Here is a 23834-nt window from a genome sequence, read left to right on the forward strand (position 1 = left end):
ACACTACATTATGCCAACTCCCCAACTACACTTTCTTCTTGTAGGATGGCTCGAGTAAGACCAAACTGGAAATGCTACAAATAGTAAGATAAATATCCTTGAAGGATCTTCTGAGCGTGTGTTTGAGAAACTACCTCTCCGATTTGTCAAATGACATTTGACATGTGTAATTTTGAACTTAGGGAACCTGATTTTGCCTTCACAGGTACGACAGCAAGATAGGTAAGCCTAGCATTTTCCCTGGATCTCAGCTTGCAACCCTCTACCTAGAAGTCATAAACAGCTCATGAATAAAGAAGCTGGCAGAACGCCGATAAGACGTTTACTCCAAAATGACCAGTCTAACCTGAATTTAATCAGCAAGCCAGTGAGGCAAGCAGGAGTTTTCACATTTAGGAACATCGTATGGTTACCCAATACCACTAAGAACAGCACATAAGAGAGTCAGTGAACGAGAGAAGCAAAGATCAATGGTTTTATTAATCAGATTGATAATAAGCTGAGTATAAAGATGGATCTAATAATATTGTGAATATGTATATATATATATATATATTTCTGGAAGTACTGCTTCAGTACTCATGGGAAGACAGCTATTGAAATATAGGAAATAATTTCTCCCAGCACAACATCAAATGCATAAACTCAACCTCCCTGTTGCAAAAATCGAACATATGTGTCCTCCCAAAATCCGTAAGTGAAAAGTGAAAGTGTTAGTTGCTCAGTTGTGTCTGACTCTGCGACTCCATGGACGTAGCCCACCAGGTTCCTCTGTCCACAGGATTTCCCAGGCAAGAATACTGGAATGGGTTGCCATTTCCTTCTCCAGGGGATCTTCCTGACCCAGGGATCTAACATGGGTCTTCTGTATTGCATGCAGATCCTTTACTGTTTGAGCCACCGTGGAAGCCCACTCAAAAGCCATACATTGAAACCTAATCCCCACTGTGATGGTATGGGAAGGTGGAGCCTTCATGAATGGGATTAGTGCCCTTTTAAGGAAGGTTCCCAAGGGTTCTCTTGTCCCTTCCTCTGTGTGAGGACACAGGGAGAAGAAGGCAATCATCTATGAATCAAGACTCGGTTCTCACCAGACACTAAATCTGCCAGCACCTTGATTTTGGATCTCCCAGCCTCCGGAACAGAGAGAAGTCAATTTCTTTTGTTTATAAGCCACTCACCGTCTATGGTATCTGTTACAGCAGCCCAAACTAAGATCCTTGGGGGCTATATCCACAACAAATTTTACATTTGAAAGAAGAAGGTTGGGAGGGAAACTTTACTCGTATTATCTGAAATACACCTGCTTCCTGCAGACAGGTGTCATGAAGGATGGAAAGATTCATGAAGAGAGGTAAGGGACACCACAATTTAGCAGGCAGCAGAAACAGGAGCTGGCCAAGAAAATTTAACGTTAGCAACATTAACAACACGTCGCTCTCCACTTCCTAAGAACAGCACCAGGAAAGCAAATCCTGGACCATTCCAATGACAAAGACTGTGGACGCAGTTGAATCCAAACTCAAGAGCAGCCGACCCTGAGGCTGATAACAGAGAGGCACTCTGCCGGTTCAGCCAGCGAAACAGGACAGGGCTGCGGCTCAAAGAATGAGGGAAAGGAAAAAATATTATAGAAAAGGAGATTTTAAGCTTAAAGAGAATGAGTATTCCAAAATAAAAGCATTCAACTGCTTAAAAGCTTGTCTTGGAAAGCAATGAGCTGCCACCTCCAAGGGGTTTAAAGATATGAGATGAGAGAGAAGTTGTGGGTTTCAGGAAGAAGGTTACATCACATGAGGCAGGATATTCTCTATCTAGATAAGTTCAGGCAGCATCAGAGGCAGAGACACTGAGCTCTGGTGGGAAAACAGAAAGTCACTTGAAGCAACATGGTACAAGAAACTCAGAAGCAATGAAACCGATCTGTTAATTAACGGTGACCTGCACACATGTGTGGGTATGTGAGCACATGCCCACAAACGATTTGCACAACCAAACTTACAAACAGCCTGGCGATCTCTATCTTGAGTAAATATTTCTCTCGTAGGAACAGCTGGTTTCCTACTGTGCCGATTCGTCCCCCGAGCATCCAGAACTCAAGATCTTTCCACACTCTCGTCCACGCACCATGCCCTACCAGCACTAAATAAAAAATATTACCATTACTATGTAAAAGGACATGAAGTTTGCCACTTTGGAGGGGGAGGGAAGCTCCACTAAAGCTTAGTAAAGTCTAAGAAGGGGCAGAATTGAAAACATATGACAGTAAAGAGACCTCTGGAAAAAGAAGATCTAAAGATTAGTAGGATTAGTACTAAAAGGACTGAAGAAGGAGGAGGCCTACAGTTTTGGATTTCCCATAAATTGGATCCAATTTTTGGCCCCGAGGGGAAAGAGGAGACTATCAAATGAATTATGTTCATGGAGAGAATAAATCCCTTCAATGCTTCCCAGCTGAAAGAATAAAGTACTGTGATTCATCACAGTCATTTTGGTTACCACCCCAAAGAGGTCACTAAATTCTAGTATGATGAACCCCTCCAAGGCACTTCACCTGATATTAAGGGCTTTGGATGCTCACAAACATTTCAGCTTTGCAGGATGAAAAAAGTGCCACAGCTTGGCTGTACTACAATGTGAATGCACTGAAATTCAAAGGGGTCAATTTTATGTTACATATTTTACCACAATTAAAAACATTTTGAGAAGTGTCTTAGTGTGAGAAAGACAGACAATACTAAATGTTGGTGAGGACGTGGAGTGGACAGAACTCCCGGGAAACGAAGCAGGTACTACTCCTTTGGGAAACTGCTGGACCGTTTCTAAGCGGAACATAGGCAGAGACCCAACATTTTCATAAACATGCATCAGAAATCGGTACATACATTCAGCAAAAGACACTGCAATAGGCCCAAGTTAGAAACAAGCCATCATCAATAGAATGAATAAATAAATTGCGGTGTTCATTTCAGTAATCAGAATGAACACACTGCGGCCAGGGTGACACCAGGCACGAATCTCCCAAACATAAGGCCCAATGAAAGAATTCACACAAAAGGACACATGCTGTTGGCCCTCTGAATTCACGGGTTTCACTTCTGCCAGTTCAACCAACACCGGATATTGGGAGCTGACTGTCCTCTGCCACTTTATATAAGGGACATGACTATCCGTATCTGGAGGAGGGGATCTTGAAACCAATCCCCTGTGGATAACAAAGAATGAGAAATGGATGCCACTGATTACAAATCCACTCACCATACTAATCGATGGTGCTACAAATCAGGACAGATGCTACCCAGGGGAGAAGCAGTGATCCAGAGAGACTTGGGGGTGGGTTTGAACATCTGTTGTTTGGTGTGGGTGAAGGACGCTCGAGTTGGCCACCCTGTGATCTGGGCATGCTGCTGTATGAAATGCTTTTAAAAGTTTTTACTGTGATCACTTGCTAGAGCTCATTTATTTTTATGTTTGACCTAATTCTATGCTCCTAAAATCTGACGAACACCTAAATCCTGGGTTCTTACTCCTCCAGCTGGGTTTCTGCCATATTAACGTTCCACGGTTCTGAACAGCAATCCACCACAAGGGCCCCACACGCCGCCCGCTTGAGGAACGTCGTCTGGACAGCCCCAAGAATGCTGGTTCTGTCCTGTCCACAGCTTCCCCCTGCTGCCTTCTGTGGGCTTCTGCCAGGATCCCTCCCAGGCCTGGAAAGACAAAGCCACTAGCCAGGGAATTCCTGTTCACCCTGGGCTGTATTATGGAAACTCAATTTCCCAGGAAGAGGAGCTCTGAAGTGTGGATAAAAGGGTGGAAGGACCACTCCCCAGCGCTGACCTTCTACCAAAGCATGTGTTCCTTGGTGAGCAAAAATAATAAAAATCATATGCGTCAAGGATTTCTAGGACAAATAGAAAACATACAGGACTGGCAGAGCTGCTGTAATGCACTAAAGGAAACCCCATAACATCATGAGGTTTCAAGAGAGTGCTGTTTATTATTCCATAATAATAATGGCCACGCCATAGCCAGCAATTCTTCTTTCATTTTCACAAATGTTCCTTCTAAGTTATTTGCCAACCAGGCTGGGAAACCTTCATTGGCTCTCAATGGTTCACGACAAAGTATCCAGAATTGCCTTACCAGTATCCATTTCACTTTCTCTACCCAGTTTGGCTAAGAAATTTCAATTACGTGTTAATGTCTCAACAAGCAGAATCCCAGGAGGCCCTGCATGATTGGTGGGAAGGCAGTCAAGAGTCATGGAAACCAACAAGTGGGAGAGTCTGCCTTGGATGGTGACTGAGGCACAGACCCTAACGACCCTCGGAATGGGGTCCAGCCCACTGGGACCTGATGCTTCCAAGGGTCTTACTGGCCCAAAGGCTTGAAAAAGGAAAGGAGTTTGGGAAGAGAATGGTTGTGAAAGAACAGGTCATGGAAGATGGTCAAAACACACAGCAGGTTTGGTCAACATGCTTTGCCCACAAAAAATAGATCAGTGAAGTCTTCATATTTTTTCCGATGGTAGTAAACTATTTTCTTTTGAAGGCATTAGAAAAAGAGCTCTCTAAAAGTAACACATCAAAAGTAGACTCTTTCCAGTAAATGTCAAATCACTGTTACATCAAACTATTCAGACTCCACAGATGAATCATGAATTTCAGCTTGGTAACAATTTGCAGACAGTTATAAATTAAATGTGAAAACTCTGAATAGCCAGGTTATCCACTACAAAATGAATCTTACATAAGGAGCAGGAAGAACTGCACTTTCCTTGTCTGTACTGCCAAAATACACAGGCTGGTTCAGATGCAGCAAGATCTCCTCCTGAAAATGGGATTTCCTTCAAGAAAGGCTAGGCAATAAAGTCCAAAAGCAACATGAGCCTTTATTCTTTCCAAGCCACAAATTATAACAAAGAAAACTAAGAGTCACCTGGAACTGAGAAAACATCTTTGCAACCAAGACTATACCAAAATTCAAATTTATAGATGAAATAAAGGATTACTGTAACCCTTAAATCACAGACCTCAAGAACAAACTTTCCTAGTACACTGAACATATTAATCAAGTGCTACAACTCTGCTGCTGCTGCTGCTAAGTCACTTCAGTCGTGTCCGACTCTGTGTGACCCCATAGACGGAAGCCCACCAGGCTCCCCCGTCCCTGGGATTCTCCAGGCAAGAACACTGGAGTGGGTTGCCATTTCCTTCTCCAATGTGTGAAAGTGAAAAGTGAAAGTGAAGTTGCTCAGTCATGTCCGACCCTTAGCGACCCCACGGACTGCAGCCTACCAGGTTCCTCCATCCATGGGATTTTCTAGGCAAGAGTACTGGAGTGGCTTGCCATTGCCTTCTCCGGCTACAACTCTGACTTATATGAAATTCTTTAGACACAGTTCATCTGTGATGCAGCTCAGAAGGTATATTAGTTATAAATACAAAGGTGACTAAATTCTATTCTGATTCTTGAGAATATATTCTCATTCTTAAGTATTTAATCATTCTGGAAATTAAGCAAAATAAACAAATGGGACCTGACCAAACTTATAAGCTTTTGCACAGCAAAGGAAATTATAAACAAAAGGACAGCCTACATACTGGGGGAAAATATTTGCAAATGATGCGACCAATAGTGGCTTAATTTCCAAAATATACAGACAGTTGATACAACTCAATGTCAAAAAAGACAAACCCATCAAAAAATGGGCAGAAGACTCAAATAGACATTTCTCCAAAAGAGAAACACAGATGCCCAACAGGAACATGAAAAGATGTTCCACGTTGCTAATTACTAGAGAAGTGCAAATCAAAACTACAATGAGGTACCACCTGACACAGGTCAAATGACCATTGTTTAGAAGTCTACAAATAATAAATGCTGGAGAGGGTGTAGAGAAAAGGTAACCCTCCTGTACTGTTGGTGGGAATGTAAATTGGTACAGACGCTACAGAAAACAGTCTGGAGGTTCCTTAGAAGACTAAAAACAGTTATCATATGATCCAGCAGTCCTACTCTGGGATATATGCCTGGAAAAGATGAAAACTCTAATTCAAAAAGATACATGCACTCCAATGTTCGTAGCAGCATCACTTAACGATAGCCAAGACATGGAAGCTATCTAAATATTCACCAACAGATGAATGGATAAAGATGTGGTACAGACACACAATCGAGTATTATTCAGCCAAAAAAAGAATGAAATACTGCCATTTGCAGCAATATGGATGGATCTAGATTTATCATACTAAATGAAGTCAGTCAAAGACAAATATTATTTATCACTTATACATGGAATCTAAAAAATACAAATCACTTATTTACAAAGCATAAACAGACTCACAGACATAGAAAACAAACTTACAGTTATCAAAGGGGAAAGAGGACAGGGAAGGGTAAACTAGGGATATGAGAGTCATAGACAACACACAGCTATATGTAAAATAGAACAAGGATTTATTCTACACCACAGGGAACTATATTCAATAGCTCGTAATAGCCTACAAAGAAAAGAGTCTGAAGCTGTATACCTGAAACGAACACAATATTATAAGCCAACTACGGTCAACTAAAATATATATATATTGTACTGTGCTAGGTATAAAATATCAACCAGCCTACTTTCTTGGCTTATATGAATTAAATATAATAATGAATTCAGAACAATGAATAAAATATAGAGAATACCAAAAAAAGAAACAGAAAAATTAATGCTATGAATTTGCAAAAAAAAAAAAGAAGAAAACAGAAAAACGGATGAGAACAGTGACTGCATTTTTTCAAAGGTCATTGTTGGAGGAGTTCTGACTAAATGACTGCTTTAGGACAGCTTTGTTTACAATTCAAATTCCAACTAATACTGAAGTTTGTCTAAGGTGTCGCTGGGACACCAAGGGAGCAAGCTGAATCTGCTCATTCTTCTCTGACTTAAGAACCCACCTGAACAGCCCATTAGGCAGTGACTGTGCCATCAGCTGCCGGGATAAATTAGGGATATGAATCCCAGGGCTCCCTTTCATTTCATTCTCATCTTCTAAAGATGATCCTAAAAATTCAGCCTCACAAAACTTAGGATGGGGTACAGGTAGCCAGCAAATTGAGCAGAACTATAATCAGAGAGATAAAAATGAGCCAGCAAGAGGGGCACCTCCAGATCATTCACAGGGCAGAGGGTTGGCGGGTGGAGACAGAGGCGGGCTGAGCATACCTGGGCCAAGCGGAGAGCTTTTTCGGGGAATTTGGAACTGGAGCTGAGAACACGACCGTGCCTCTCCCCTGGGGGCAGGGCTGTGACTCTGGGCTCATGTCCCAGGATGGGCATCTTCCACCTTCCACAAGGCCTGGCAAAGCCAGGAATGCAGGTCGGCAGAAGAAAGAAGGCGGGCCCACGAGGGAGAGAGAGAGGGCGTCTGAGCCCCGGACCAGGTTCAGGTAACACCAGAGTCCTCAAGTGCACTCCCAACCTGCTGTCTGAGATGCCCTTGGAGCCTGAGAATCTATTTCCATTTTCTACTTGAGTTCTCTGTTTACAGTAATTCAGAAATTATTATTTCTGCCCTCTGAACAATCTGGAGATCCCTTGCTGCCTGGTTTTTGTCTGATTATAGTTTTGCCCAATTTGCTGGCTACCTGTACCCAGCCTAAGTTTTGTAATTCAGTAATTCTCTTCTGTTGATGTAATTCAAAATATACTTTTAGTTTTTTTCCCAATTGACTTCAAGAAAAGAATGTCTTTTTCAGTGAATCTAGGTATCCAGATTTCAAAAATAAAGGTGAGGCCTGTATCTGTATTAAAAATATTCTACCATATTTTTGCCCTGGAGGGTACTATGCTAAGTGAAATAAGACAGGCAGAGAAAGACAAATACTGCACAGTATCACTTATACATGGAATCTTTAAAAAAAAAAGAAAGAGAACGATGGTTGCCAAGGGCTGGGGTGGCGGGTGGGGAATTACATGTCGGTAAAGACTTTCAGTGATAAGATGAATAAGCTCTGAGGATCTAGTGGATGACATGGTGACTATAGTTGACAACACTGTATGGTAAAACATTGAAATCTGCTAACAGAGTAGAATTTAAATGTTCCTCAGTTCAGTCGCTCAGTCATGTCCGACTCTTTGCAGCCCCATGGACTGCAGCACGCCAGGCCTCCCTGTCCATCACCAACTCCCAGAACTTGCTCAAACTCATGTCCATCAAGTCAGTGATGCCATCCAACCATCTCATCCTCTGTCGTCCCCTTCTCCTGCCTTCAATCTTTCCCAGCATCAGGGTCTTTTCAAATTAGTCAGTTCTTTGCATCAGGTGGCCAAAGTATAGGAGTTTCAGCTTCAGCATCAGTCCTTCCAGTGAATATTCAGAACTGATTCCCTTCAGAATGGACTGGTTGGATCTCCTTGCAGTCCAAGGGACTCTCAAGAGTCTTCTCCAACACCACAGTTCACAAGCATCAGTTCTTCAGCACTCAGCTGTCTTTATAGTCAATTCTCACATCCATACATGACTACTAGAAAAACCATAGCTTTGACTAGACAGACCTTTGTTGGCAATGTCATCTCTTTGCTTTTTGATATGCTGTCTAGGTTGGTCATAACTTTTCTTCCAAGGATGAAATGTTCTTACCCACACACAAAAATAAGAAAGTGAAAGTCACTCAGTTGTGTCTGACTCTTTGCAAACCCATGGACAGTCCATGGAATTCTCCAGGCCAGAATACTGGAATGGGTAGCCTTTCCCTTCTCCAGGGCATATTCCCAACCCAGAAAACAACCCAGGTCTCCAGCATTGCTGGCGGATTCTTTACCAGCTAAGGCGCAAGGGAAGCCCAAGGGAAATGTGAGGCAATGGATGTGCTAATTAACTAGATAGGGAGAATCCTTTCATATACACATAAATCCCACAATAGACACTTTTAAAATCTTACAAATTTATTTCAATTAAACCCAGATACAGCTGAAATTTTTAAAATATTCTAGAATAGTCAATGATAACAAGTTGCTTAAGAAATAAAACTGATTTGATCCTACCTAGTGATACTTGAGTTGTAAATTTTTTAAACATGCTCGACTGCAGGTTTATATATAAATTTATGGTGGGAAAATAGAAAAATAATGAAGACTGTAAGCTTATTCTTGGTTTTCCATAATGGATTGCAGTCTTCTCTTTCTAGTATATGGGGCTTCCCTGGTGGGAGACCAGGGTTTGATCCCTGGGTTGGGAAGATTGCTTGGAGAAGGGAATGGCAACCCACTCCAGTATTCTTGCCTGGAAAATTCCATGAGCAGAGGAGCTTGGCAGGCTACAGTCCATGGGATCGCAAAGAGTTGGATACAACTGAGTGACAAACACTTCCTAGTATTTACTGTTTAAAAACTAAACTCCAAAGGGTGTAATATATACACGTCTGAAAACATACGTATCTTACATATTACACAGATGCACAAATGAAACAGCCACACACACACACTCTCTCTCCATATGCAAAAGCCACCAGAGGCTTAGACAAGCAATGGCAACCCCATCACCCACTACCTGGAACCGAAGGCAAGGCAGGAACTCTAGAGAAACACAGCAGAAGGGAAGAAAAGGCGGGCTGCTTAGTAGAAGAGCTGCGGCGGCCTGGGTAGCAATCCAGGTCTCCCCAGCTCACCTCACCACCCAGAAGCATGCAAGACCAGGCAGGGAACGTGGCAAGAGGCCCAGGAAAGCAACAGCCACCTTCAACCGTTAGATGCTAGGGAGACACAGGGTGGTCTGGCTACCTCCCAGTCTCTTGCCTTGGGTCTCATCTTCTCCCTGATTACACGGCTTATGGATGGAATTGTGTGTCCCTGCAAAATTCCTATATTCTGAAGCCCCAAATCCCCATGTGGCTGAGTTTGAGGTAAGCAAGTCATTATGGTTCAGTGAGCTCAGAAGGGTGCAGCCCTGGCCTAAGAGGATTAGTGTCCTTATAAGAGGAGCCACCAGAAAGCGCGCTCCCCCTCTCCCCCAGGGAAGGACACAGGGAGAAGGTGGCAGTCTGCAAGTCAGGCAGAGAGACCTCACCAGGAACTGAATCAGCCAGCACTTCCCAATCTCCATAATAGTAAGAAGACACATTTTCATTGTCTAAACCACCCAGCCCATGGCATTTCCTTACAGCAGCTGGAGCTGATCAAGACAGTCACTTATCCCCAAAGAAAGTGAAAGTGAAGCCGCTCAGTCGTGTCCGACTCTTTGCGACCCCGTGGACTGGAGGCCCATCAGGCTCCTGCATCCATGGGATTCTCCAGGCAAGAATATTGGAGTGGGTTGCCATTTCCTTTTCCATGGGATCTTCCCAACCCAGGGATCGAACCCAGGTCTCCCGCATTGCAGGCAGACGCTTTAACCTCTGAGCCAAGTGGACAATTCCATCTTTACCATCATTGGAAAACAGGTGGATAGAAACAAAACAATCACCTTCATAGTGGAAAGGGGCCTTATAGTCTAATGAAGGGAAGTCTTGTCTCAAGAACAAAATTTCCATTTCCAAATACATTTATGGAGTGAATGTCTTCATTTCTAAGCAACAGCGCAGACTGTTCGAGGTGGGGTTTCACTAAAAAATTTCTCACAACCTCAAGATTTCCTTTACGCTTGTGTGTATGTTGTGTGTTAGTCGCGCAGTGTTGTCCAGCTCTTTGCATCGCTTTGGACTGCAGCCCACCAGGCTCCCCTGTCCATGGGATTCTCCAGGCAAGAATACGGGGATGGGTTGCCATTTCCAGCTCCAGGGGATCTTCCTGATCCAGGGATCAAAGCCATATCTTCTGCATTGTAGGCAGATGCTTTACCATCAAAGCCACGAAGGAAGCTTTGTGTATCATCTGAGTACACAAAGCTGTACTGAGCTTTGGTCAAAACAAGAAAGCATCTTGCCCAGATGATATCAGGACAGGGAGTGGGAGCTGACAGAAGCTTCCTACATCCAGTACAGATGAGAATCGAGAGGAAGCCCAACACTTACCCTCAGAGTTTCTGATCCAAAAACTGTTAACATCGGGGGATATTTAAAATCAGCCTTATAAGTCTTCCTTTCCAGGTTTACCAATATACCAAAAACAGGTTGCAAAACAGGATGAAAAGAACACCTATTTGATTCCCACTGGTTGCTTCTAAGCAGGTCTTGACTCTTTACAATGAATCTCCTAATCACACACGTTCAAACATCAGGCCTCATTTGATCTCTGCCTACAGCACATCACTGGCCACCCCAATGCCACTTTAAGGAGCAAAACCCATTTCACCTAAATTTCCCGATAATATAATCATTGGAAAAAATTATAAACAGACTTGAGATGTGGTCTTTTGGCATCAGCTTGTTACGAATGGAACTTTAGCTCTGTTCACAGACGGCTCTGGCAATGAAGCCAGCTGTCACTCAAAGGTGCCCCACTGGGGAAAGAAGGAGGAGGCGGTGCACCTGGCTTGGGAGGCCCTGAAATGAGAGGAAGGTGACTGTGCAAACGTGGGGCTGCTCGAGCTGGCTGCACCCTCTGGGGTGATGGTCTCATGGGTGTGGGTTAGAGGGGTCATGGCCCCGTGTGGAGACGGGGGCAGCACCGGCAGCTGGACGGCAGGGGTGTCTGCTATAGTTAGAGTATAGGGGCCACCCAGCGAGCCCTGTGTGACCTTGGGAAAATTCCCCACCCTCTCCGTGCCTTCATTTCCTCATCTGTGAAACAGGGTAATAAAGCACCCACCCAGCAGCATTCTTGTGACGAATAAACGGGGATGGACAGGGAGGTCTGGCGTGCCGCAGCCCACAGGTTCGCAGAGTCAGACACGACTGAGCGACTGAACTGAACTGAACACAACCCTTAACACTGAGTGTAACTTACTAAGGGCTTCCCAGGTGGTTCATCCGCCCACTAAGGCAGGAGGCACAGGTTCAACGCCTGGGCCAGGAAGATCCCCTGGAGGAGGAAATGGCATCCCACTCCAGGATTCTTGCCTGGAGAACCCCATCCACAGAGGAGCCTGGCAAGTCACAGTCCATGAGGTCGCAAAGAGTCAGACACGACTTGGCGACTGAGCACACACGCCAGTAGGGGCTGATAGCAAGGAGCTATGGGTGGTGTCGTGCCCGTCAGAGGTGCTACGGCTGCTCTTTCAGGATGCCCATGTGCTTCAGAAGCAGGACGACAGCCAGAGGCCAGGGAGGGGCTGTGGGGTGTGGGGCAGACGGTCCCATCCCAAGGTGGGACAGCCCTCTCTGCCGAGAGAGAATCCAACGGACAGGAAGAAAACTGCATACAAACTGGACCAAGATAAAAATGTCCAAGGGTGGCCACTGGATACAGGCATACCAACCTCGCCCCAGGCCCAGCACAATCCCAGGGCTAGGGCCAGAAGGAAGGAGTGTTTAAGATTCTGATGCTCCGGCCTTGGTCCCTGAGCAGAGTCAAGTCTGCAGGAAGGAGCTGAGCTGGTAGCTTTGGGGGCGGCGTGGGGTTGCTGTCTCTGCCCCAAGAAGTCACCTTCCCCAAATCCATCCACCCAAGGGGAACGTTTCCTATCCCGCCAATTGTGTGGGCAGCCAAGCACCATCCTGAGATGCGGACGGACAGCAAATCCTGAATGAGAAGAGAACCCAGCCGAGCACTGACAGAGACGGGAGTTCAGTCCCTGCCAGCAGAGCCCGCATCATCCACCCGAAACCACCTCCTCTCACAGGCTCCCCTGCACGCCCCGGCCCCTTACATAAGATCGCGTTTATTTTTATAGTCGGAAAGGACTGACTGCATGACCCGTAGGAGGGATAGGCCTGCATTTGCTAAGCATCTGAAACTATCTCAGATTATTAATGGTAATGAGGTGCTGAAAAACAAAGCTTTAAGAGCTGTTTTATTTGAGGACAATAATTATGACTCAGACTTGAAACCAAGATCTGCCCGGCGTTTCGTGTTCCCTGATGGCTCAACAGCTGAACCGGAGCTCAGAAAGCCATCAGTGAATTCTCCTAAAGATGGTGACTCAGACTTTAAGAACAACCTTTACATCGTAACTTCCCCATAACATCACGAAGGGAAGGAAGAAGAGCACAGACGTGTATCACTGGCTGGTACCACTGCCTGCGTTGACCGTGATCTCCCCAAAGCAGCCTCATCCTCCTACCAGCACACGGTCCTTCAATATAAGGCTGCGTATTTCCTAGAGCTCAGTTGGAAAAGAATCTGCCTGCAATGCAGGAGACCCGGGTTCGATCCCTGGGTCAGGAAGATCCCCTGGACAGGGGAATGGCAACCCACTCCAGTACTCTTGCCTGGAGAATTCCATGGACAGAGGACCTGGAGGGCTACAGTCCATGGGATTGTAAAGAGTCGGACATGACTGTGCGACTAACTTTCCTTTTTAGCCTCATATTCATGCCCTGAAACTCCCTCTGGAGGGGGAAATGGAAGGGCACAGGTAAGTCACTTGAGTTGTGATATTCACTGGCTTCAGTCAGATAAGCACTTGACAATACATCAGCCATATTAATAGAACATCTTTGCTTAAAACATTTCATCCTTAATTTGCTATCAATTGTCATTGTGCAACCATCTGAAAAGGTCCAAGGAGGCGTGAGGCAGAGCCCTAGTGGCTCTCCGCGCCACTCTGTCCATCTGCCACTGTGCCCCTAGCCACTCTCCCCACCATATCACCCTGGTCCCCTTCTGGAATCCTCACTCCAAATCTGCAAACTATCTGGTGCCTCCAACCCGAGGCCCCAGGAAAACAAAAAGTTTTCTCTCAATGACACATCAACGCAGCATGTGAAGATGGTCTGCTGGGCTCTCTTCCCTACTCTGATCAACCTACTTCCCCAGTGGCCAGGTCGCCCCAGGAAAGGGTACCCTGTATTTGAGATTTCCTTACAGCAGATACTGCAGCAACATCAAATGACACAGGAATCCACCAGAGGCTTTTTCCTTTCTTTTTTGAGCCATCTCCAGTTGCAAAATTAACAACAGTACTTTGAAGAATATAATAAATACCACTCAGCACTGTCCCTTACAGTCTAGTATTTGATTTTTAGGTTGATTGATGTGAAGAAACGAAAAGCTAGCATTTATTGAGCACCCACTGAACGATGCAAATTGTACCAGACATGGGCAGGCCTCATTTCACTGCATTTTGCCTTATCGTGCTTTGCAGATATCATGTTGGTGTGGTGTTGTCGTTGCTGTTGTTTTTACCAATTTAACATCCGTGGAAGCTGCGTCAAACAAGGCTATGGGCACCACTTGCTCACTTCATGTCTCTGTGTCACATTTTGGCAACTCCTGCAATATTTCAAACCCTCCACCAGCCAAGACAATTACAGTTTACTGAAGGCTCAGAAGGTTGTTAGCAATTTTTAGCAATAAAGTCTTCTTTAAAAAAAAAAAAAAATTTTTTTTTTTATGTGGACCATTTTTTCTTAAGTCTTTATTGAATTTCTTACAACACTGCTTCTGTTTTGGTTTTCTGGCCCCAAAGCATGTAGGATCTTAGCTCCCAGGGATCAAACCCACACCTCTTGTTCAGTTCAGTTCAGTTCAGTTCAGTCGCTCAGTCGTGTCCAACTCTCCGCGACCCCATGAATCACAGCACGCCAGGCCTCCCTGTCCATCACCAACTCCCGGAGTTCACTCAAACTCATGTCCACAGAGTCGGTGATGCCATCCAGCCATCTCATTCTCCGTCGTCCCCTTCTCCTCCCGCCCCCAACCTTTCCCAGCATCAGAGTCTTTTCCAGTGAGTCAACTCGTCGCATGAGGTGGCCAAAGTATTGCAGTTTCAGCTTTAGCATCAGTCCCTCCAATGAACATCCAGGATTGATCTCCTCTAGAATGGACTGGTTGGATCTCCTTGCAGTATAAGAGACTCTTGTACTGAAAAGCAAAGTCTTAACCACCGGACCACCAGGGAAGTTCTTATAAAGTCCTTTGAAATTATATATATTTCAAGATATGATGCTACTGAACACTCAGACTACAGTATAAATACAACTTTTACATGCACTGGGAAACCAGGAGCATTCACGTGACTCACCTTATTGCAATATTTGCTTTACTGCAGCAGTCTGCAACCAAACCCTCAACATCATCAAGGTCTGATTGTACCTTATATACCTGACCCTGTGTATCCTAACATTACACCAAAAGGTAGGAATTATTTGCGGGAAATTTTAATTATTATTAGGTCATGTTGGAAGTACTACGATAAATCACTGGCTTGGAAGTGTTTCTAAAAATTAAAGCAACACATTTTGGGGCCCAGCAGAGCACCAGATGTACCGGAGACTCTTGAGAAAAGGTTCATTCCTTCCACTTTCTTAGCAGGGTGTGAATTTCACAGCAGCCTCCACATTGCACATGGAGGACAAGAGCCAAGTTCCACCCCAAGTGTACTCGCCCCTCCCTGGTCTGAACCAACTCCTCGCGCGCTCGGCCCTTCCCACCCGACAGGACGGTGGACCCAGCCTAGCCCATCGCAAACGCGGACACTGCTTGGGGGAGGTCTCGGGACAAACAGGAGGAGTCACCAGCATGTGACCCTCCAAGTGCAGTCCCTGTTTAGACCCTGACGACTTTCACAGTAGGTTCTTCCTGACACGCACATCCTTCCCTGAAAGTGAAATGTAACAGGGCTTCTGGTCTGGGCGGGAGGCGGCGGGTGTAAGTGGCCCTCACAGGCGGGCTGATGGGGTCTTCACTTTTCACCCCTTCCTGGTGCTGTGAGAGGCTATTTCATCCACATTTCTCGTCCGAAGGCTACTTTTCCCTTCGTCACAAAACATGCGTACGTTGATGCAGCCGCCTGTAAGTGTTGCAAAGGCGGAGGTAAGTGCCCGCAGCAGTCTGATGTCGGGGGTGTCTATCAGCTTCCTACGGCTGTTGTGAGAAAGGACCAGAAACTGGGAGCTCCAAACAAAAACCATTCTGCCACAATGCAGGAGGCTGGAAGTCTGAGATCAAGGTGTGGGCAGGGCTGGTTCCGACCGGAGGCTCTGAGAGAGAATCTGGTTCTGGCTTCGCTTCCTGCCTTCTGGGGCATCCCGACATCCCTGGCGATCCCCGGCTTGGAGACAAATCACTCCAGCCTCTGTTCCGTCTTCACCTGGCTCTGCTGTGTCTCTCCCCTCTCCTCCTCAGGACACTAGTCATACTGGATCAAGGACTCCCCTACTCCAGTCTGACCTCATCAGAGCCCACATCTTAACTACATCTGCAAAGACCCTTTTTCCAAACAAGCTCACATTCACAAGCGTTTAAGGGTTAGGATGTCAACAGGCCGCTTGATGAGGGACACAATTCAACCTCACTGCCTGAACAGCCCATGAAAAATTCCACCCTTTCCTCTTGCCCTGTTTATCCAAATTATGCCTGCGATCCAGTCAGAAAGAACAGCATAAACATGTGAAGGCAGCTGGTGACAGTGGCTGAAACAAAAGGCAGAAAGAGCCCCAGTCTGGCAGGTCAGGCCCTAGAGAAACCCATTCAACTAGAGCAGCATTCAACTCTGTTCTGTGCCAAAATTTCCTCTCACTCTTATGCCAGAGATGCTTGCTTTGTTTTCTCGACTTTCTTCTTATAAATAATGTCCCCAGCCTCCACATCTTCCTAAAACAAGACAACACACCCTGGCTGGGAGTCACTGAACTATTCCATTGAGTTATGTGAACCTCTTTTCAAGTGGGGAAGAAAAAAAAAAAAAGACATTCCAAAATGTCTTCACACATCATCAAAATCAGAACCAAAATGTTCGAAGAAATCTACCTTTTCTCCATCTCTAATCTTTATAATTTGGAGAGCAAACATGAACCTTGGCAATGTAGCAAAGACCATCTTAAATAGAGAGCTGAATTCGCAAGCAAGGCAAACACATCATTACCAAGGCCAGTCCTGCTCATCAAAATTTAGTTTTTAAAATACAAGTTCTTTCTGGGAGCTGAGAATTATATATAAAATTTCTCTTAGAAAGAAAAGATTTTTTAAAGTCGAAAAGGGTCACCTACCAAAATACTAGAATTGCGTTTAAAAAAAGCTATCATTTTACCAACACACACATACACCTGATTTACCATCTGTCAATTTTTCTTGTCTTTGTTGGCTGAAAGGGCTTCCCTGACAGCTCAGTTGGTAAAGAATCCATCTGCAATGAGGAGACCCTGGTTTAATTCCTGGATTGGGAAGATCTGTTGGAGAAGGGATAGGCTACCCACTCCAGTATTCTTGGGCTTCCCCTGTGGCTCAGCTGGTAAAGAATCCGCCTGCAATGCAGGAGAGACCTGGGTTTGATCCCTGGAGAAGGAAAAGGCATTCTGGCCAGGAGAATTTCATGGACTGTATAGTCCATGGGGTTGCAAAGAGCTGTACACTACTGAGTGACTTTCACTTTTCACTTTGAGCTGGCTGAAAAAAGGTTAAGAGAGCTTGTCATGGAACTAAAAGACACTAAACATTTTAAAGGTCAAAATTCATAAAGTCAACGGGGGTGGTGGGGTTGGGGGGCTTCTGATCAGCTGGTGCTTTGCCAGTCGCATTCCTTCTGGAGTGAGAAAGCCTAAGATAAAATTCCATTCAGCTGCTCCTTGGCCGTGACCTTGATAGAGCATTGATCTTTCTGGGCTCTAGTTTCTTTGTCTGTAAAATGAGGATCATACAACTTCCCCTTCAGGTTTGTTGAAGGGTGAAACTCTCACATGTAAAAAGTGCACTGAGGGGTACCAGGCCTACAGCGGGAGCTCAATATCCAGTATTGATGCTGTTGCTGATGGGCGAGTGGTATTGTTTCTGCTGTAACTACAGCTATCACTGATAATACTACCAGACTGTAAGACGAGTCAGTCTCCTGCTAAACTTCCTAACTACCACATCCAGACCTACCACGGGCCTCCAAATGTGGCACCCTCTTATTTTCAGAACCCTGACAATTTCTGGGAATGCAGGTCCTCTCCCTTTAAGCTCTCCTTCTCGGGTGATTGAGAAGAGGGATGGGCTGACCCCTGACCCCAAGGAGCCTCTGACTCTTTTGCAAGAGGGGTGAGCAGGAAGAAGGATAAATAAAGGTTCTTCTCAAATGCAAAATTTAAAACAAAATCTCAACAATCTCGACAAACAATTCGAGTGCACCTAAATACCACGTGCTGTGCTAGTTGCTCCGTCGTGTCCGACTCTTCGCAATCCTTTGAACTGCAGCCCGCCAGGCTCCTCTGTCCATAGGATTTCTCAGGCAAGAATACTGGTGTGGGTTCCCATTTCCTCCTCCAGGGAATCTTCCCGACCCAGGGGCTGAACCTGCATCTCCTGTGTTTCCTGCATTGCAGGCGGATTCTTTACCCACTGAGCCATCCGGGAAGCCCCACTTAAATACTATACATGTATATATATGAATTACTCTGCATATATATGAATCACTTTGCTGTACATCAGAAACTAACAACACTGTAAATCAACTATACTTGAATAAAGAATTTTAATACATTATTTCTTGGGGAGATAAAGTTAGTGTTTAAAACAAATCCACGTGATGACCCACTTTGCCACCACCTGTTCATCTGCTGGTTACATGCAGCCCTTGCAGGTTTCTTCCCATCACCCAGAATCTACAGTTTTCCCAGTTGCGGCTCATATCCACCACACTTTCAAATCTCAGGTTATAACGTGCAGGATGAAGAAGCTTCTGCGTTTATAATTTTTAAGTTCCTCTTTCCTCACATTTTTCACTCTGTCAGGATCAGATGCATATTTTTGATCAATGACTAATCACATCACATCTTGCGGTTTCTAGGCGGTGGGTCACTGCCCACAGCGCCCACAGGCAGCAAAGCGTATGGCAGTGTGACCTCCCTGTCTCCCCGTGATAAGTCCATACAACGTTTCACAAAAATGGATCACATAAAAAGGGACAGACACACAGAGAGGAAAGTAGAGGCAAGAAGTGAACATAAAACACGAAGCAAAATGAAGCAAAATGTGAAGGAACATACACGATGTTAAGGAAATAGCTGGAAACAGTTGAAAGAACATTCAACACAAGAACGTTGATGCTGCCACCACATATGAGACTCTAAAGATGCAGCCAGATATCTATGGGCAAAAATGAAGAAAGTGGTTGTGATGAAAAGGATGAAAATGTCCCAGGAAGAGAGGCTGGAGAAAAGCTTCGCGTGAAAGAAATTCTCAGAGATACATCCTGACATTGAAAGTGCAAAGGACAAAGTGCTGGAAGCTGACCCAAACGTTAAGAAAGGAATACGACAACGGACCAAGGCAGAGCAAAGATACTCGGTGTCGTGTCCTAATGACAGGACAAGGAGGAGGCAAGCACTGTTCAAACCACTCTCATACGTTTAAAAATTCTCACTTCATACGTTTGAAAATTTAAATTATGGCATACTAAATATGTATGAGTTTTTACTGTTTTCTTCATTTCCCTCTACATTTATAACTAACAGCAATAATGTTTTTCATGTATTGATGCCAACTTTTAGAGGTCACAGAACAACTGTTATTTTAAATTCTGGCTCTGCCACTAACTATGTGACTTGGGCCAAGTTACTGAATAAATTCGACCACCGTAAGTGTCTAACTCAACAATTTTTAGTAAATGTAGGTGGTGATACTAATATTACCACAATTCAGTTCTAGAACGTTTCCATCTCCCCTAAACATTTCCCTCAGTCGGCTTGTAACCGGTTCCTGCTCCTGGCCCCAGACAGCCATTTGCCTTCTGCCTCTATAAATTCATTTCAAGATGTAGTCATTTGGACCTGGCTTGGCTTCCCAGGTGGCTCAGTGGTAAAGGATCTGCCTGTCAAGCAGGAGACCTGGGTTCAATCCCTAGGGTGGGAAGACCTCCTGAAGAAGGAAATGGCAACCTGCTCTAGTATCCTTGTCTGGAGACTCCCATGGACAGGGGAGCCTGGTGGGCTACAGTCCATAGAGTCACAATGACTCAAACACGACTTAGTGACTTTATATGCATGCATCCTTCACCTAGCATAATGCTGTTTGAGGTTCACACATGTTGCAATGCCCCTTCAAGGGAAATTTTACTGAGATTTCCTTTAGAGTCTAGAGCCTGCTACCCAGAGAGCAAGTCCAAGGAAAACTGAAAACTGCACCGGGTCAACTGGTCATCTCCAGAACCTCGAGCAAATACCCCGGGGGCACCCCAGCTCATCCTGGTTCCACGATCTCCCCCCACCAGGACTCTGGCGCCTCTTGGATCATTTATTCAGGTGGGTTTATCACTTGCCTTCCTCTCCATCACCCTTGATTTCAAAGCACCCACCGCTGCAGATCAATACCTACCAGGCTACTCAGCTTGCTAATCTACTAGAGAGAAGGGATATATCCCATAACTGAGAACTAATGGCCAGATTTTCACCCTAATGAGATACTGAAGAAGCTCTTCCTCACTCTTCCTCTTACCTTTTCTCTTGTCTGGCAAACAGGGAAAAAAGATGGTGCTTGCCTGACTATGACTCTCAAGGATAGGTCTGGTAAACTAGATCCACCTGTGGTTGGAAGAAGAGGCTTAGGGAAAGCAAAAGTGGCCATCTTTGGTGATTCGTGGCTGCAATGGTTATAAAAAGGTGGTGGTGGTGGGGAGCGGGCAAGGCGAAAGCACCAAGTAGGGAGTGGAGGATTGAATGTAAGATATAAATTAATTCTTTGCTAGAGGCAAAATGACAAGCATCCAAAAAAAAAAGACGTGTCAATTAGCACTTGGTACTCACAGGACACTCTACAGAAGTGGAAGAATGAATTTCTTTAAGTGCACTCGCTGTGTTTTCCTGGAGGTGTGATGATGGCTTTCCATCCAGGAGTAGAGTCACAGCTAACTGGCCGGCCCCTGCTTTTGTGTCAGAAACAAACGTGGGGCAGCAAAACCCAAAGCATGGAGAATTCCTTTCTGCTTCCTGATTCTCAGCAGGGCCCACAGAGGATCTACAGAGGGGTCAACACTGAGGTATGTCTACAATAAGTTTTCCTTAAACAGAATCTGGCTTTCTAAAGGCAAAAATGTTTGTCTGTGAATGTTCGTGGCTAGAGCCAGGCTGATCTGTTTTGTTTGTGAAATCCAGTCACCCTAATTAACCAGGTTGCCCTGAGCAACCTCCCAGCCCTGGCCCAGGCTTGTGCTCAAAAGGGCAGTTTTCAGTTTCTGCTTTTTAAAGAGGTCTGAGCCATATGCCACTGAGCCCATGTGCCCTTGAATAAACAGTGAAAACATTTGGTCCTTAAACAGGTTAAGTGTTCCTGCGTGTGTTTTCCATGTACCACCATTTCTTGGCTTGTTTCCACTCCGCTCCCCTGGCCCCCAAAAGGACCCTGCCAAAACATTTCCACAATCACGTTAATTTACTTACTTGAAGTGCCTCTTCTTCAGGCACTAGCCCCTAGGAAGATTAAATGATACACTATAGTCTAGAAAACTCTAAGCTTTGAATAATCCAAGTCCCAGGAATGTACTGGAAATATGGAAGAGTAAACAACGCCATGTTGGGAAATTACTGCCAGGAAAACTCTAAATGAGAGAAGAAAATGAGCCACACATTTTTAACGTGGCTTAGAAAACCGACACCTCTGTGTCCGTGGTAACTGCAGATTTCTCACACTTGGCAGCACACAATAGAAGCTCTGTTTCCTTGAATTGAGCCCATCAGACTTATCCCAGAAGCAAGCTCCTCCATCGTTTCACCTAGAAAACCTCCTAATGGCACATGAACAATGGAAGTGGTGCACGAACCAGAGAAACTCTGCAATCCAACAGGAGAGCAGTGCATTGAGAAGGGAAGGCAGGGGCCAAACTGGTGCACACCCCGGCTTCCTCCATGGGGGAGCACCCCAGCCTTGGCACGACTGACACTTTAGATGGATAATGCTTTGCCGCAGTGGGGGGCCTTGTGTATCGTGGGCTGACTGGCAGTATCCCTGGCCTGTGCCCACTAGACGCCATTAGGAGACAAGCAGAACAGTCTTCAGACGTTCCCAAGTGGCCCCCAGTCTAGGATCACGGGGCGAGACCAACTATAGAATCATCATTTGCAGGGTTGGAGGGATCTGGGAGACCACCAGGGCCAAGGCCTTACTGTTCATGAGGAGGTGATGGAGTCTGAGTCAAGGAGTTAAAGGGGCTAAGTCATGGACTTCCCTGGTGGTCCAGTGGTTAAGGCTCCATGCTTCCAATGGATCTGATCTCTTGATGGGAGGTTCAGCATGCCATGCAGTGTGGCTAAAAAAACTCTTTTTAATTTAAAAAGTTAAAGGGGGCTGAGCCCAAACCAGACACCAGGCTACCTGAGCAGACCACCATTTTTGGAGAAGCCTTTTTCCCATGAAATGACTGAAAATAAAGTGCATCATACATCTTTCAAAACCACCGCTGGGTAGAATAAAATAGTATTAACAATGCCAGTCTGTCCTTCTCTATTTTACAGAAGAAAACGTACAGAGGTAACAAGGAGAGGTGGCCCCGTGGGAACACCCCAGCTGCTGAGACGGTGGATCTGATGAGGCCAACAATCAAGAGGGCACTGTCGGAGCACAAAAACAGCAAACACTTATTAAAGCCATTTTGTATACCTTTCTAAAATTACTTTGATGTAGTACAAAATTTCAGCCCACTCCAAGAAGTGAACGCATACACATTCCAGATGCATTGTAGGCAGGTGCTTGGACAAAAGGGGTCCCAAGCACCCGCCATCCTTTCATGGCCATTCAAAAAACAGATGACTAGAAATAAGGGAATGGTGTGGTTTGGATAATTACCACCAAACTCTGGACAGCCACAGGGCCCACTCATGCCACAGTGGCCCGGGACCTGGAGAATATGTTTCCAGCAATTGCCAAGTGACTTACGGGAAAGCCAGCAGCCATCACCAAACCAGGATGCCAGCACCTGCTAACCTAAGACCTATTTCCTCCTTGCCTAAACAATCTGAATCAAGATACAGGGCTCTTAGGGCACAGGTGTGGGCAAAGTCTCAGTTTGGTGGAGTTCTTGCCATGTCCTGGGCACCAAGAGGGAGTTGATCAATGAGTTCTTAGAAGATTATTTGGGGAAACACCAGAGACTATTGAAAGGTGAGCTCAGAAGAAGAGAGGGGATGTTCAAAGCTCCTAGAGTAGTCCCAACTGATTAGCACATTTTAGTCCCAAATAAAGCATCAGATAATCTGCGAAGCAGAAAAGCAGCAAAGACACTATATAAAACTATTCCAAACCATTTAAAAATGAGAAAGAGCCAGAATCAGAGGCATGGATGACTCAAGCAGGAATGATTTCAGTGCATGTTTTTGGTACAGGCAGTCATGGTTTACAGCCACACTGTCCCATCAAGCAACTTTCTGTTACTATTTATTTCCCTTGAAACTCTCAAATAGAATGATTAAGAATTACATTTCTTGTTAAGGCTGTGGAAAGGAGGGAGGGACTTCTGTGGAGCATTCTTATAATTTGTGAATTCTGGTTTCCAAGTCGATTATTGGAGTTAAGACTTCAGTGTAATTCTTTTGGGTGGGACCAGATCTTTATAGAAGGCAATGGCACCCCACTCCAGTACTCTTGCCTGGAAAATCCCATGGACGGAGGAGCCTGCTGGGCTGCAGTCCGCGGGGTTGCGAAGAGTCGGACACGACTGAGCGACTTCACTTTCACTTTTCACTTTCATGCACTGGAGAAGGAAATGGCAACCCACTCCAGTGTTCTTGCCTAGAGAATTCCAGGGACGGGGCAGCCTGATGGGCTGCCGTCTATGGGGTCGCACAGGGTCAGACACGACTGAAGTGACTTAGCAGCAGCAGCAGCAGCAGATCTTTATAAC

General features: G+C 45.3%; 1 protein-coding gene and 1 non-coding gene across 3 annotated transcripts in view; one reads left to right on the forward strand and one right to left on the reverse strand.

The window, feature by feature from the left end:
* The window catches only part of FARP1 (FERM, ARH/RhoGEF and pleckstrin domain protein 1), a 323140-nt gene that overhangs the window by 131889 nt on the left and 167417 nt on the right, over positions 1-23834 (reverse strand). The gene's annotated exons all lie outside the window — the stretch shown is intronic.
* TRNAD-GUC (transfer RNA aspartic acid (anticodon GUC)) lies at positions 19785-19855 on the forward strand. Its single transcript has one exon. It is a non-coding gene; the product is annotated as a tRNA-Asp (tRNA).

The sequence above is a fragment of the Moschus berezovskii genome, chromosome 13, assembly GCF_049115385.1.
Source record: "Moschus berezovskii isolate FMDL1 chromosome 13, NW_MosBer_1.0, whole genome shotgun sequence".
Classification (NCBI taxonomy): domain Eukaryota; kingdom Metazoa; phylum Chordata; class Mammalia; order Artiodactyla; family Moschidae; genus Moschus; species Moschus berezovskii.